Source organism: Falco punctatus (assembly GCF_963210335.1).
Source record: "Falco punctatus genome assembly, chromosome: 3".
Taxonomy (NCBI): domain Eukaryota; kingdom Metazoa; phylum Chordata; class Aves; order Falconiformes; family Falconidae; genus Falco; species Falco punctatus.
In genome coordinates, this window is record NC_137582.1 from 95,598,209 (window position 1) to 95,612,361 (window position 14,153).

The 14,153-nt window shown below is 44.1% G+C and overlaps 1 long non-coding RNA gene across 1 annotated transcript in view; it reads left to right on the forward strand.

Moving 5' to 3' along the window:
• LOC308060609 overlaps nucleotides 1-14,153 on the forward strand; it is a 43,887-nt gene that overhangs the window by 13,959 nt on the left and 15,775 nt on the right. The window contains exon 2 of the long non-coding RNA XR_013926811.1: nucleotides 1-14,153. This exon is cut by the window's right edge and continues 15,775 nt beyond it. This is a non-coding gene — a long non-coding RNA (uncharacterized lncRNA).

Genomic DNA, 14,153 nt, shown 5'->3' on the forward strand with positions numbered 1-14,153 from the left:
GTATCAAGGGAAAATGGCTAGCAGTGAGTTCTGTAGCTTTTCCTGCTCTGCAGCCCCTCTGGCTTAGCCAGCTGGATCACACCGAATTAGTCAAGTACTTCATTATCTCCCTTCTCTGCACATTTTGCTCCAGGTAATAAAATGCCCAAACAAGAGAGCCAATGCCTTCTGCTGCACTGTCTGTGAAGTTTCGTTGTTTCGGCCAATTCTGCATATCGGCATTGTGCTATGGGAGGGCATCACTTTTCATCCCTTGCCTGCAGTGCTTCCCAATCTCCATTTAGTCACAGCAGTTAGCTAACCATGTAGCTGTTGATAACATAGCGCAGTTTTGGAGCCCCTCAGCCCTCGGGAGGTCTGGGATTTCTCTTCACAGTGTGGCCCTACAGGAGGAGCGGCGGCTAGCTGGGAGAGCCAGACCAATTACATTGTGGGGATGGATGTAGTGGTACGTGAGAATTGCTCTTATTAGCAGCCAGTGGGATAGGAGTTTTGCAGTAGGGCATTTTCTGCAGTGGTGAACTGCTAGTCAGATATCTAGGTCAGGTAGAAAAAGCTGTAGACCGAAATCCAGGCAATTGCTTTGTGCACCTTCCTTTCGTGAAGCGTTGCGCTGTGAGGAGGGAGGAAGAGTTTATTATTATTAGTGTGGTTTTATTTCTTTCCCCTGACTCATTCCAGCATAATGGCAGCTTCTCCTTTTCATTTGTATTCTTCAGAACAAACGCTTAATAGCTACTTTTTAATGTATTTTTTTTAAAATACATTTGTCTCCTCCCCTTGCTCCATGGGATTTTTTTTTCCCCCCTAAAATGACCTTTAGTTAAAGCCATAAACTAGCTTGAGGCAATCTCTGGCAGCTCTGTCATGTGATGGGCAAAATGGTCCATATTTAAATCACATGAAGAGAACAGGAAGAAAGAATCTAGTTTACCTCTTCAGTATTTAACCTTATTTGTGATGACTGGTGCAAAAAAAAAAAAAAAACCCGCACCTTCAAAATGTTATCTATTTGGGGTAGGCTTGTGAAAAACAGATGCTGGAAAGAGTCTGCCTCGCACTGAAACCTAAGCTGCAAGAAATCAGTTTTCTCTGTGTGAACAGAAACAAAAGTATGTAGATAAACAAAAGTAGATCGGTATTTCTTCTGGCAGCCACCTTTCCCTCATCTTTGTTTCATCAGGTTCTCCTAATTTCTTGCCTGGGACATTCAGCCCACAAGGAGGTAGGGAGGGAAGAAACATCTGAACCAAATTCTGTGCGAAGGCACACAGCGCTAAAGAAATTCAAATTCAGAACACTGTCAGTGCAGAGGAAAAAAGCTATATATGCATATTATAAATTTGATTCACAGCCTGCTGAAGTAAACAGCTGACTCCTATTGATTTCAGTGATCTGTGGATCAGTCCTTAGTGACAAAGAGAAGGATCTCACGATGACAAAAGGTCCAGACTGCAGCATTTAGATAAAAATATTAACTGCAAAATACTGCTAAATTAATCCAACTTCTTTTGATTATTGATGTCCTACTGTTTTCTGCCTGAAACAACATACACGATGCATCAGTCATTTATAAATTATTCATTCACAGTTATTTTGGCAGCAGCTTCTTTCCATTTATCAACTGATAAACGTACAGGAGATAAGAAGGGTAATTTTATAGCCCCTTGACATTTACCTTTGACATGATTTCCATATTTAATAAGTTAAAATATAAATGGCATTTTGGGGATTCCAAAGTCCATATTATAAAGCTTCACAATAACTTCAGTATCCACCTTGCACAAGGCAGGTGAGCTAAGCACATACAAACCTCACGTGCACGGAGTCCCACCACGGCCACTTCCCAAGTCTGGCTTCAGCAGCCCTGGTAGGTGCCTGTCATGCCACCAAATTGCAGAGCCTTTTCACAGCTGCAGTGGGAAGGATTACAGCTGACTTCAGAGGCTTGGATAACATCCAAAGAGCCACAGCTCTGGGGACTGCTGAAACTGTGAGACATAGCCAGGACAAGAATTCACTGCTGCCTAGAGATCTCATCCATGTTCCCAGCCACACAGCTCTTGGACATTTCAGATCTTTACCCAGTACGACCACAACAGTAATTCTATAAACTCGGTGAAATTGCATCTTACACACCTTGGGGTTAAAGGTGAGGAAAATCAGGTATCAGTTACTCAAAGACCCGCTGGGCTGCAGTACCATGGCACACTACACACTGCTTCCATGCTCCGCCAGAAGCATAAACAACTCCAAGCAAACAAAAAGCAAGTAGAATGACTTCCATCCTAGCAAGGAATGACAAAGCCTTTGAACAGCATGTCCTATTTTTTTCCTCTACCCTATAAGTCAATTAAAGGCAGACTTCATCTTTTAAAAAAAAGGAAAATAAAAATACACTCACTATTTTAAAATAGCAGAGCAGGAATAAATTATTACAGTGCCATTAATCCCAAGGTCTACAGAGACCACCAAAATCCTCCACACATGATCAAGTACCATGAGACCACTGTGAAATTTGTATGCCACTTCTACAAGTCCTATAAGTATTGCATATTATGCATCTAGAAGTAATTACAGCACAGCCAATTAACTGTTGACTTGCTCTTGCCCTGTAATTCCAGACAGTATTCTTTGTGGAGTTGTACTTCCAGGAGTAATATTATACAAGAGACATTAGCCACTGGTTCATACCTGCACATACTGCAATAAATCCCACCACTGTTCATTTGCAAGACACTGAGCACTGCACAATATCTGTAAGGACACGAGTACTCCATGCTGACAAGTCTACTACTACATTAAGGTGTCTTTTTCCTATTTCTGCTACCTCTCCAGGAAGAAGGAAAAAAAAATATATTCATTCTTTCCACTTTTCCAAGTTGGGGAAGCTTAAACAGAGACATTAAACTGACTGGGACAGATATTAAAAAAATTTTTTTGACTTCTGGGATCACAGCATAGCCCACCCACTCTACCTGTGCTCATTTTAAGCATTAAGTGTCAAGGAGACAAACACAGTTTGTTCACCAACAGCATCCAAGAGGGGCATTGAGGGGTAGTTATTAACTGGTCACACACACCCCAGCCCACTTACACCTCACCAGATTGTTTTCTGCACCCTGTCCTTGAAAAGCCAAGCTAAGCAGTCTCACATTACTTAATGGATGTTAGAGTACAAAAGGTCAAACAGAAGCTAAGCTATGGAATAATATTTATTTACTTTTAATAAATGCCAACAGATTAATGTATTCTGCACTTAGGAAAGCAGTTCAACGAGAACACCCCTCTCCCAGAGATGCATACAGCTTTCACATTCGCAGCTAGGATGGAGAAAATAGGGGAGTAAAGGTGGCGAGATACATTTTCTGTCGTCAAGCTATTAAACATACAATTAAGTCAGTAATTATTATTTATGCCAAAATAAAACTAATATAGGGCAAAACTCTAGAGGTTTGGGTTAAGTGTTAAGGGCTGTCCAAACTCAAATTCTTACCCAAAACCTTACATGTGGGGAGATTTCCCGTCACAATTTTTGTGCTGGTGAAAGCTGCTGGACTGACAACTCTGGAGGCAAAGGCCACCTTTTTCCCCAAGGAAAAGGGCAATACCAGGAGAGCCGCACACCTTTCCTACAGCAGGGCAGTGAAAACCTCAGTTCCATCCACGCAGATCCCTTTGCAGGACTGGAAGCAGTAACCTAGGGCTGGCAGATACCACCTGGGTCATCGGGCCAGGTTGGAATGATCCCACATAAGAACCATAGAACAACTGGAACACCTCTCCTCCCTGCATCCCATGATCTCCAAAGTTTATTAACTAAAAAAGACCAGGTGCCTCAAAACAAAACTACATTTTGCTGAAGTCCTCTTCAGGATTCAAGCTTCAGACAGTACTTTGCCCGCAGAGAGGCGATTTTTGATCTTAGTACACCCTGGCTGCTCCTTTTGGATATGGTTTGTGCTTCCATATTTGTTGGTTTCTTAAGTAAGACTTAAGTTTTATTCCAATTATATGGCAAGCCCCAGGGCTCAATTCAGATAAGCATGCTTCTGTTCCAGTGCCAAAAAAAACATCCTTTTTTTTTTCTTGCAGCCATCATAAACCAGTCACCCTAGAAAAACCAGCTCTTTGTTCTTGGGGAAACAACTATTGTCAGAATATTTTACATGTAAATGAAACATGGGAGCTCATCTTCCTCTTTTATTTGTCATTGCAAGCTTTCCCCATTTACCATTCTGTTCCAATTTTCCCATTTAGGAGTGTATGGAATCTGCAATAGTGCATATTGTAATATGCAAATTGTATATAGCATTTTGGTGTCAGACATGCTGAAATTAAATCAAATGGAAGAAAAAAAAAGGAAAGAGAGTGTAATAAAAGTACCTTTATGGCCTCAAGCTGTAGATAAATTGTGGTCTGTGGTAGTTAAACAACAGCTGTTCAGATTTAAAACAAAATTATGATAAGGATCCCCAGAAGATAACACCTCTTGAGGTAACAGCATTTACCTAAATGCATCTGTTAGCAGCAAACACCGTGACTTAAGACTGTTTATGTGATAGTTTATTCCCATTTGTTTTCTTCCTCCTCCCCCCACTCACGTTCTTAGCCAGAACGAACCCTTTCACAGTCCCCTGGACCCGGGGGGTCCCCGTGCCGCCTCCCCACCTGCTCCAGCAGGACAGCCAGCCTCTCCCAGCCGCCCACAGGTGGAAGCAGGCTGCCAGCCCTCCGCACCACTAAGCGCACGGATTAAAGAACAGCAAGAAAGCAAATTGCTACAGTTAAAGAAAGAAAACAGCAGGACTAACACGTTTTAGTAGGGGTACGTATGCTAAGACTCAGCAATCTTTATACTCTTTGTGAACAGCAGTTCTTTAAGAGCTTTACACCCAATAAAATTTAAACTTTTATATATTTTTTTTCTTCGTTTATTGCGCCGAGGGTTTTTATTGCAGACATGTAGCAAGCCACCCATATGGAATTTCAGAAAGTGGCAACTCCACTTGGCCTGAGCGCCTCAGACCTGCCCGAACCGAGCCTGGGGCCAGCAGCTTCAAGAAGGGCTTTTTTGCTCTGCTCTGTTTTGTTCCTTCAGCCCCTTCCCACCGTCTCATGGTTGCATTGCCCCAGCTATCTTTTTAATAAAGAAGAAAAAAGGGAATCCCAATGAGAGGGAAACAGCATTAGGATGTTTAGCTTCAGTCCCATGGTGGGAAAATACCTGGTGGGGAGAGCCAACCACCCAGCTCCCCCCCTTCTCCCGCCTCGACTCCCCGCCTCGCTTTGCTCTCCAAAGGATGCCGGTGGCAGCAGGGGGTGCACTGGCGGTGCCAGCCCCCCATCCTGGCCGCTGCCCACAGGAACACCTGCACACCCCTCTGTCTCCTCGAGTTTAGCAACAGCAATTCATCACCGGGAGAAACATTAATATTTTACCTTAGTTACCAAGTGCACCCGTTCAAACTTTTATCTAAAACATTCTTTATCATCTTTTCATTAAGTTCTCAAGAGCTAATGGTTTCTGAGTTCCCGGGGTAAGGATGATGTTCTGAATAATGAAAGCTCATTATTTCTCCACAGAATGCTTGTTAATTCAAATGATGATATTAAAACTATAGTAGCCTTTAGCGCTGGGGTGATTTCTAGCATACTTTATCATGTATCAATATATACTCTGTTTGTCAAAACTGCCCAGGGCTGGGGCTGACATTCTCTCTGGAGGAGTCTAGTGCTTCAAGAGGCACTGAATACACCAAGGTGACAACTTGCAGAGTTTGCGCCTCTAGGAAATGGAAAGATGAAACTTGAAGTGCCATTGTCCCCCTTGATTTCCTTATTAGTATTCATAAAGAGACAGTATCCTCCTCTTTTTCTAGTCCTCACAGGCCTTCCTTTTGAATGAAATAAAAGGCACACACACACACACACACACAAAAATATACATGCTGAGGTTCTACACATAAAACATAGCCCTTTGTTGTAATTTAAGTAATCCAAAATGTGTTTCTGTATTTACAGGTAGGCATGCCTTTTGCTTGGCCACAATAAATTTTAAAAACACAGAACAAAAAAATTTAAGATTAGGCAAAGACTTTTTTACACCCTATTGTTTTTTTAATGACTTTTCTGCATCTCCCCTTTTTCCCCTCACCCCTCTCCATAGAGCCAGTTTATATTCCCCAGCAGCTTTGCTGGGAGCTCCCTGACATTACTGCCCTCCTTTCAGCTTTGATCACCAGAGAACTGCAAAAGTTGCTAAGACCTTACTCTCCTCAGCTCTCCCACCATCTTGTCCCCTCCAAGAAAACAAAACAAAAAAAAAAAATCAAAAAAATCTCCATCCATATGGAATCCCTTGGTGAATGCTAAAAATAGGTTTGCAATGAAAAGGCCAATTAAAGTGGCCAAGAAGCATGTTTCTTCAAATAACATTACATTTCCTGCACAAGGGCTCCTTCTCCCACCTCCCACAGCCTGCATAAATATGCATGTCCTTATCTGACTGCAAATTATATCATCACCTCCCATCAGGTGTTTTGCGATAGCAAGCTCTGGCATGGAAGGGGAGAGAAGATGCTCAGAGACTCCAGACTTGCCTCTGATCCCTCATCAGCATCAGTTATTTCCCCTCAGTGTTCGACAACATAAATTTTAAGGGTTTTTAGTTGAGGAAGCCCCTCCTGCCTGCACCCCAGACCCTCAGTCCTTCCTCCCCCAGCCTCCCAGAAAGAAATGTAATTCTGAGCATCACACCAGCCCCACCGGGTGCTGGGAGCAGCCAGGTCAGCATTCGCATGTGCTGCAACACGCATCTCTGTACCTTCCTCGTGTAATTATCTCTCTCATGAAAGATTTGTTGGACTTTTGCCCACAGGCAAAAATAATAAGAATATGGTAAACTTCTTCCATCTTCCACTACCGGCCTATCCTTTGAGTAGCAATTAAATATTTATGTTTTAAAACACCTAACTGGCTGATATTTCTTCAGTTTCACAGAGATGTAAGACTGAATTGCAAGTTTAAGCTGCCTCCCATTCTTCAGCAGAAAATGATTTTTTTTAAAGAAAAAATGCTTTTTCAGCCCCGTTACATAGGCTTAAAAGGAGAGAAAAACAACCCTGTGATTTCCACATCCCTGTTCACCCTGGGGCGTGCTGGCATCTCAGACGTGTCCCAGCAGTGCCAGTCTCCTTTGGAAAGCCCCAAGGCTGGTGCAGAGCTTTGCTGAGGGACACAGCTCCTGCCTCCAGGAGGCAGCTCCCTGGGAGCCCCACGCCAGGCAGAGGGGCTGGCTGGTAACACGAAATTTTCACCGTGCTTAAGGCCCTGTTTATGCCGGAATTCAAACCACGTTTGAGGCAAAAGCAGCTCTTGCTGCAAAGGTGCTAAGGCAGGTTTCTCAGCCACAATAGGGAGGTTTGCCTGCGATGCCAGGATGCAACTGCAGCAGCACGGACAGTGGCACAAGGGCCACCAGGTAGGGACAGGACAGCACAGCCACATAGCAGCAGTCAGATGGGTCGGATGCTGCGCACTGGCGGTGCCGAGCCCAGACCTGCACCATTATCCACTACTCGCAGTCCAACAGGGCTACACCGCCCTGGAGGAATGGGGGGGGAGGCCCTAGGCTGCCCCAAACTCTCCTCAGACAAGAGACACTGACAATGTAAGAGACTCAGCCAGGCTTATTGCAGTGCCGGTGCTGAGGTATTCCCAAACACAGCCCTTGGACCACAGTGTTATCCCATCCCACAGCCCACACGTGCGCTTGTGGCTAAAACCAGGAGCACAACCTGTAGGCAGACTGCAAACTGTCATGAAATGTGCTTATCTGGAGGAAATTAATTGCAATAGAAGAGTAATTGTGTTTAAAACAACCCATCAATACTGGGCAAGGTTTGCTTCTTAATTTTAGCGTTGACACCAACAGATTTTCCAGTGCAGTATTTGCATAGCAAAACAAAAGCTTGGTTCTTTTGTTGTTTTATTCTACTTTATGCTGCTACTTTATGGACCATGCAAAGGTCCAATTGACTGGTGGAAATAAGTCTGATGAGAATGGAGGTAGCAAAAGGGAGTAAAACCACATGTGCTTCTCAGGCTGTTCCTATAGTACTTTCAAGTTGTACAGCTCTGTATATAGAAAAGTGGTAAAACAAACAGGCTAAACTATTAATTACTTAATTCTGTGATAAAAGATGTAAACCTGCATCAGCATGGCACTCCACACTTCTCACATACACAAAATTTCACAGAACCCTGTTGTCAAGACAGTCTTTTTTTTTTTAGCGAAAATCAACAAAAAAGCCATTTTCTCTGCAGGGCTGGGAAATACATGGCTCTTTTCAACACAGACTTATTCTGTTTCCTGAGATTTTTAGAATTAAACATTTTGACATGCTCAAATTTCCCAACCAGAAGGTAGTGAATTTAAATGGAATGTGGCATTCCAGCTTTTGTCCCGGAGCTGGACTGCTTCTAGCAGCTCCAAGCACACCTCCATTTTTTTTTTTTTTTTTTTTTGAAAAAGCCCTTCACTCAGTTTTCATACATTTAATTATCTAAAAAAATCCTCAATTATTTTTATTTTTTTTAAACAGGACAAATGCTGTTGACAGAGTGCAAAACTGAAAACACTCTGCTTCTGGATCAAATCTAAGGTGGTTCCCACCACCCCTTCAGTTTCAGGGTTGAGTCCATATGCATTAATTCCCCTTGGCAAGCCTGGCATGCTAGGGATACCAGAAGGGAGCAAAAAGAGGGCATGGATAGGAGCATGGTGAAGAAGCTGTTTCCCATAAGCTCGGCAGCCAGCAGCCTTACTAAACCAAACCTATGACCTAAACTGGCTTTACTTGACTACACTGAAATCTTGAGCTTTCAAAACTTTTTTTTTTTTGAGGAAGATTTGCTAAGTAAAAACCATTTGCAAGCAAAAGTTTTGCAAGATCAAGTCCCTAAGCGGTTCAGTGCTTAGTTCTAAGGGTGACTTTGTGTAGAAACTTAATTTGCAGGACAGAATCCTGCAAAAACTTGTACAAGGTTTCACCTGTGCACTGGCATGCACAGAACCATCACAAAGGGAAGTGTCTGCACAAACAGAGCCTAGAGAATCAGTCATCATTGCCCACACAGCGAGGAGGCTATTACCCAACTTGACTAGTTTGTGATCCAACCTTTTTAAAAACACTGCCTGCAGTGGCTACTGCAGCATTTCCAATGCTAATTATTTAAAATAATTAAAAACATTTAGGGAAAACAAGAGCGGAAACCAAAGTTTCTTTTATTCATAGGGTTGGGGTTTTTTTTGCACCAGTACATTTAAGCTTTTCTTCATCATCAGAATTAGAACCATGTTTTATGCAATCTGAGATTCCCACATTCAGAAAATCTTAAGACCATGCACTTCAAGAGAAAAAAAAGCCACACTAAGTGCCACAGGACTCAAATCAGGAAAGCTGGCAATCCCACCTATTTTCTGGAGAAGCAGGGGCATTAGAAGTCCCAAACATGACAATGTAAGCAAAAAATAAAATAGCAGCAAAATGAAAAGTCTTCCTTTAGGAAGCTATGCTTGGCTAACACCTCCATAACCACCATTTGAAACTGTGCTTAGCCAGTGGCCAATAACTCTGCAACACCGCATGGTGACAGCCCTTTGAGAAAAATAGATGTTCCTGCAGGTGGCCAAGACAGCACACACAGCCTGAGCTCCCCGTCTGCACCTTTCCCACAAATCAAGAGCACCAACAGGCAGATACATCACGGCCCATTTCATGATAGACCTTGGCTCCACAGCACACTGGACCAGCAAAACTGGTTCTACACGCCCTGGGAAAAAATGACAGCTTCTCCTTGCAAGCTGCACCGATCATAAAAGGTGGAAGAGGAGGCTTCCATGCACGCCCAAACCTGCCTCTTTCAAAATGCCTGCACACCCAGCACAGCAGGGGAGAAGCTTCAAGGAGTGCTCCTGGCTGCTCTCTAGGTTGCTCCAGCTCGGCTGGGCACGCAGTCCCACCAGGTCACAGGTGGGTATGCTGCCCATCCTGCACCCAGCTCAACAGCCTCCTTGTTCTGCAGGTGTCTGCCCGGCCTTTTGAGCTGCTTCTTCCTCCAGCCCCCTCACCCTCCTCCTTTTGAAGCACTGGTCTCCCTCTGCAAACAGGAACAAAGTGTCCAAAACGTGGCAAGGGGCCAGCCTTGCATTGCCTTGAGGTAGGAGCCAACTGTTTTTCCTGGAACATGCTCCAAATTTCACACCCTTTCCTCCACCCCCCAAAATGTGGGAAACAAGGAGGAACCATGTGTACAAAAGGGTATTTTCACACATGCAGATAAGGCATGCTAAAATGCACACCACGCTGCTCTGCGTGTCCTCCCCAAACTGAGCATTACTCACCTTTGAAAGCCCATTTACAAGAAGGAAAAAATGCACACGCATGCCTTAAATTGCTGAAAACCGCACTCCAGGATGTTCTGCCCTACATGAAGGCTACCCAAACTCTTGAAACTCCTTTTGAGCCCCTGCAAGCCACAGCAGTCCATTACACAAGCACCAGACACAGCGTGTCAGCAGCAAGGGCAGAGGCAACGCCAGGCACACGGCAGTGAAGCCCCTGTACAGCCCAGCAGCCAGGTGAGCTGCCTCCCTTCCCAACTCACATCCAAGTCCAGACCAAAAAAAATAAACCATCAGTGCTACTGCGCTTTCAGAGGATCCAAAAATTTCAGTCCTGCCCTCAAGCTCTGCCAGCTTTCACACCTGACCTCCTCCTCCGCCCACAGCATGGAACAGCACATAGGTCTTCTGCAAGCATGTGAAGCTAAAAGAGTGCTTTGGGCTGGGCAACACACAAGAAAGGGCAAATATGTTCATACACATGATAAGGATGACTAGACAAAGATACAACATCACTTCACCAAAAGAAAAAAAAACCATGCTAGCAAGCCACCCCAAGCTGAACAAACAAACTTGATGGCTGAGTTAACCTTTCCAGAAGTACTGGTCTCATGTCAGAACTTTACTTGAAAGACTTTCCTAAAAAACAAAATAAAGACAAACAAACCATATAAGACAGAAAGAAGCAAACCTTGAAAGCCACAAGGTTTGGGGCCTTAGGCTATTCCTCAATATCCCTCAAAAGTTCCAGGCATTTTGCCAGTGCAAGAATCTACCTTCTGGTGTATATTAGTTTAACTTTGCTTACATTCAACCCCACACCTTTATGGTCCTCTGGCTGCTATAGCCATTCATTTAAGCATCAGTGGAAGCCTCTTCCCTAACTTTTAGTAGCCATGTTTACTACAAGATTTTTTCTTTCCAATTAATTATCAATATTAACACAGAAAAAAATAAATTATTATTATTTTTACACTTTATAGATAATGTCTATTAAAAGATCTTCTAAACACAAGATGAACAGGAGTGGAAATAGCAGCCCCCTGCAAGGGTAGCTAAAATGCTTTGAGATTTTTAAATGAAAATGGAAAGCTGCAATTACAACAGGAAAGAAACCACCCAACAAAACCATGTGCTTTGATTTCCCCACCCCTCCCCAGCAATACACAGCACATGAGCCTGTATAATCCATCTCTGCAAAACATCAGCAAGGCTGCACCGCTGAGGGATTTACATAGGTGTGGCCAAGCTATAAGGGATAACAAGAACATCTAGAGCTAACGAACAGCAGAGGGGTAAAATATTAAGGGGGGTGGGGGGAGAAGACACCCAGAGCAGCAGTTCCCTCCTCACCCTGCTCCACACATGGGGAAAGCACCAGTGGATTGTCCTTCAAGATCCACTTCAGGGACATAAGCACCAACCCCTGTGTCTTACCAAGAAGGAAAAGAGGGAGCCAGCTTGGCACCCTGCCCCCTCTGCAGCCACAATGCTGCCAGACAACCCCCTCCCTCCTCCTGAACCCTCCCCAGAGATAAAGGCAGCCCCACAGGGTCCCTGCAGACAGCTGAGGGCAGTCATACCCATCAGCTGTCCCCAGCCCCAAGAAAGCCAAAAGACAAGGCATTTGGGAAGAATGTTTGCCCTCACCTTCAGGAAGGAGCTGTAGGCACCCAGGGACATGCAGCTTGGGCTGGCTGGTGAATTTGTGCTTCAGTTTTGAAGAGAGACAAAGAGGAAGCAGCAGGGAGCAACAGTAGGACTGACAACAAAAGCACATCTTGTGGAAATGTCAGTGAAAATTGTACCCTAATCACTTTGAGAGGGTCTTCAAGGAAGAAACAAAATATGTTTGGCCAAAAAGTAAAGGTCTCCATTTGAAACACTTAGCATAACATTTTCCACAGAGAGGTTGAGTTTGTGTTTGGTTGGTTGTTTTTAATACCTAGGATTCAATAAATTATTTGTATGTAAAGACTGAAAAGTCTGGTTTCCTTCTAAAACCAATTGACAGTTTGCAGCTCTAGAATATACTGAAGTGATATCTTTGAAGGAAGATCAAGCAGAGTGACTTGCAAAGGAATAAAAAGCAGTCCAACAAACATCAAGCAAAGTCCATCTCACTTCAGGAAAATTAAGTTCATGGCTGATGTGAGTTGAAATCAAGAGCAGGCAACTGGGAAGCCAAACGCCATCAGATGGACCACTGAAAAAGAGCTAGGTAAGAAAATTCTTGGTAGATGGTAATGGAAGTAGAAGAGTGAAGGTGAACGAGTGAGATATGAGAAGGAAGCTGGACCCAAGTCACAACAAATGGGTAGTTCAGGATTTAGAAGCTCTATAGAGCCAAGCAAAAGCAACTGCAAAAAAAGGATTGCAGCCCCAGGGGCAATCTTAAAGCTGATGGGACTAAGGTGATGTCATTCATTTACAGAGATGTATTTTCTACAGTTTATGGAAGAGATGGGAACCGCAGAAGATATCTAAGACCCTTACAGAAATTCTTTGCATTTGTGGTTTATGATGAAGAGTGATGGCACAGCCTTTCACATGGACACGCGTGTAACCAGCACGAGAGGAGTTACTGTGTGTTTAACAAGCCTGGAGTATATTCAGAACAATTAGAATTGCCAGACAGTTGAAACACTTAGAAGCCAAAGATTAAAAGAGGAAGATCAGGATTTTCAAAGCTGCTTAGACATTCACAAATGTCAGATGTCTCTTTCAAAGCGCCTGAGCAGGTAAGGTATCTAATCCTCACTGAAGTCAACAGAGCAGGGTGCCTGACTCAGAGGCACTTTTGCTACATTCTCAGGCACCAACATAGGCTGGAAGCAGCTGAATCACCTTGCAGATCTGGCCCGGAGTGCTGCAGCCTGGAATGAGGGGACACAATCTTATGCACTTGCCTTCAGCCTGGACAGTTTTTGGGCAAAAAAAAGCCCAACTGGCCTGATAAGAGGGGGCTATAAAAGCAGTGCCAAGTGATTTCATCAGTTAAAAAAAACACAACAAAACAAAAAAACCACCACACACACCCCAAACAACTCTAGGAAACACCAGGACAGACCTAGTCTTTCCCTCCCAAGAGCTCTCTCAGGCTGGAAGGGTCCACGAGTTCCCCTTCCAGCACAGGCAGCCTCATCCCACGGAGGGATGTAGGCAGCAGCCCTGGCACAGGCACTGCCCTCACCGCTGCCTGCGTTTGACAGCCGCTCACGTAATTGCCCTGCAAGAGATGCCAGCTCCTCGGAATTCAGGTGGCATACGTGCAGTCTGACAAGCCAAGTTTCTCCGGAGCTGTCAGGGCCTGATTTTTGGGGAAGGTTACGTAAGTACACACTCAAGGAGCACCTACGCATCGCACCAGCTGGCCAACCCCCCTCTCTTCCCTCTGCCTGCCGCAATGGATCAGCCTGCCTGTGGCCAGGAGAGCACGTTTCCCATCTTACACAAAGCTCAGCTCGCTTTCCACACCATTTCAAGCCTCACATGGAATTAGGAAGGGGAAAAAAAAATAATAATAAAGCAGCAGGTAAATTTGTAAGAAGTGCTGCAGAGTGACCGAGCCACGTATAGCATTATCAGTCTTTGCGTGCAAATTCTCTGAAGCATATTAATTCAGCTATGATACTCTTTATATTAAATATACACAGTATAGAAATATACCCCGTAATATTACTGCTATTAATTTTTGCGTTATTTCCCATCTTCTCTCCATTAGCTTGCAGTCCAGCCCGTAACA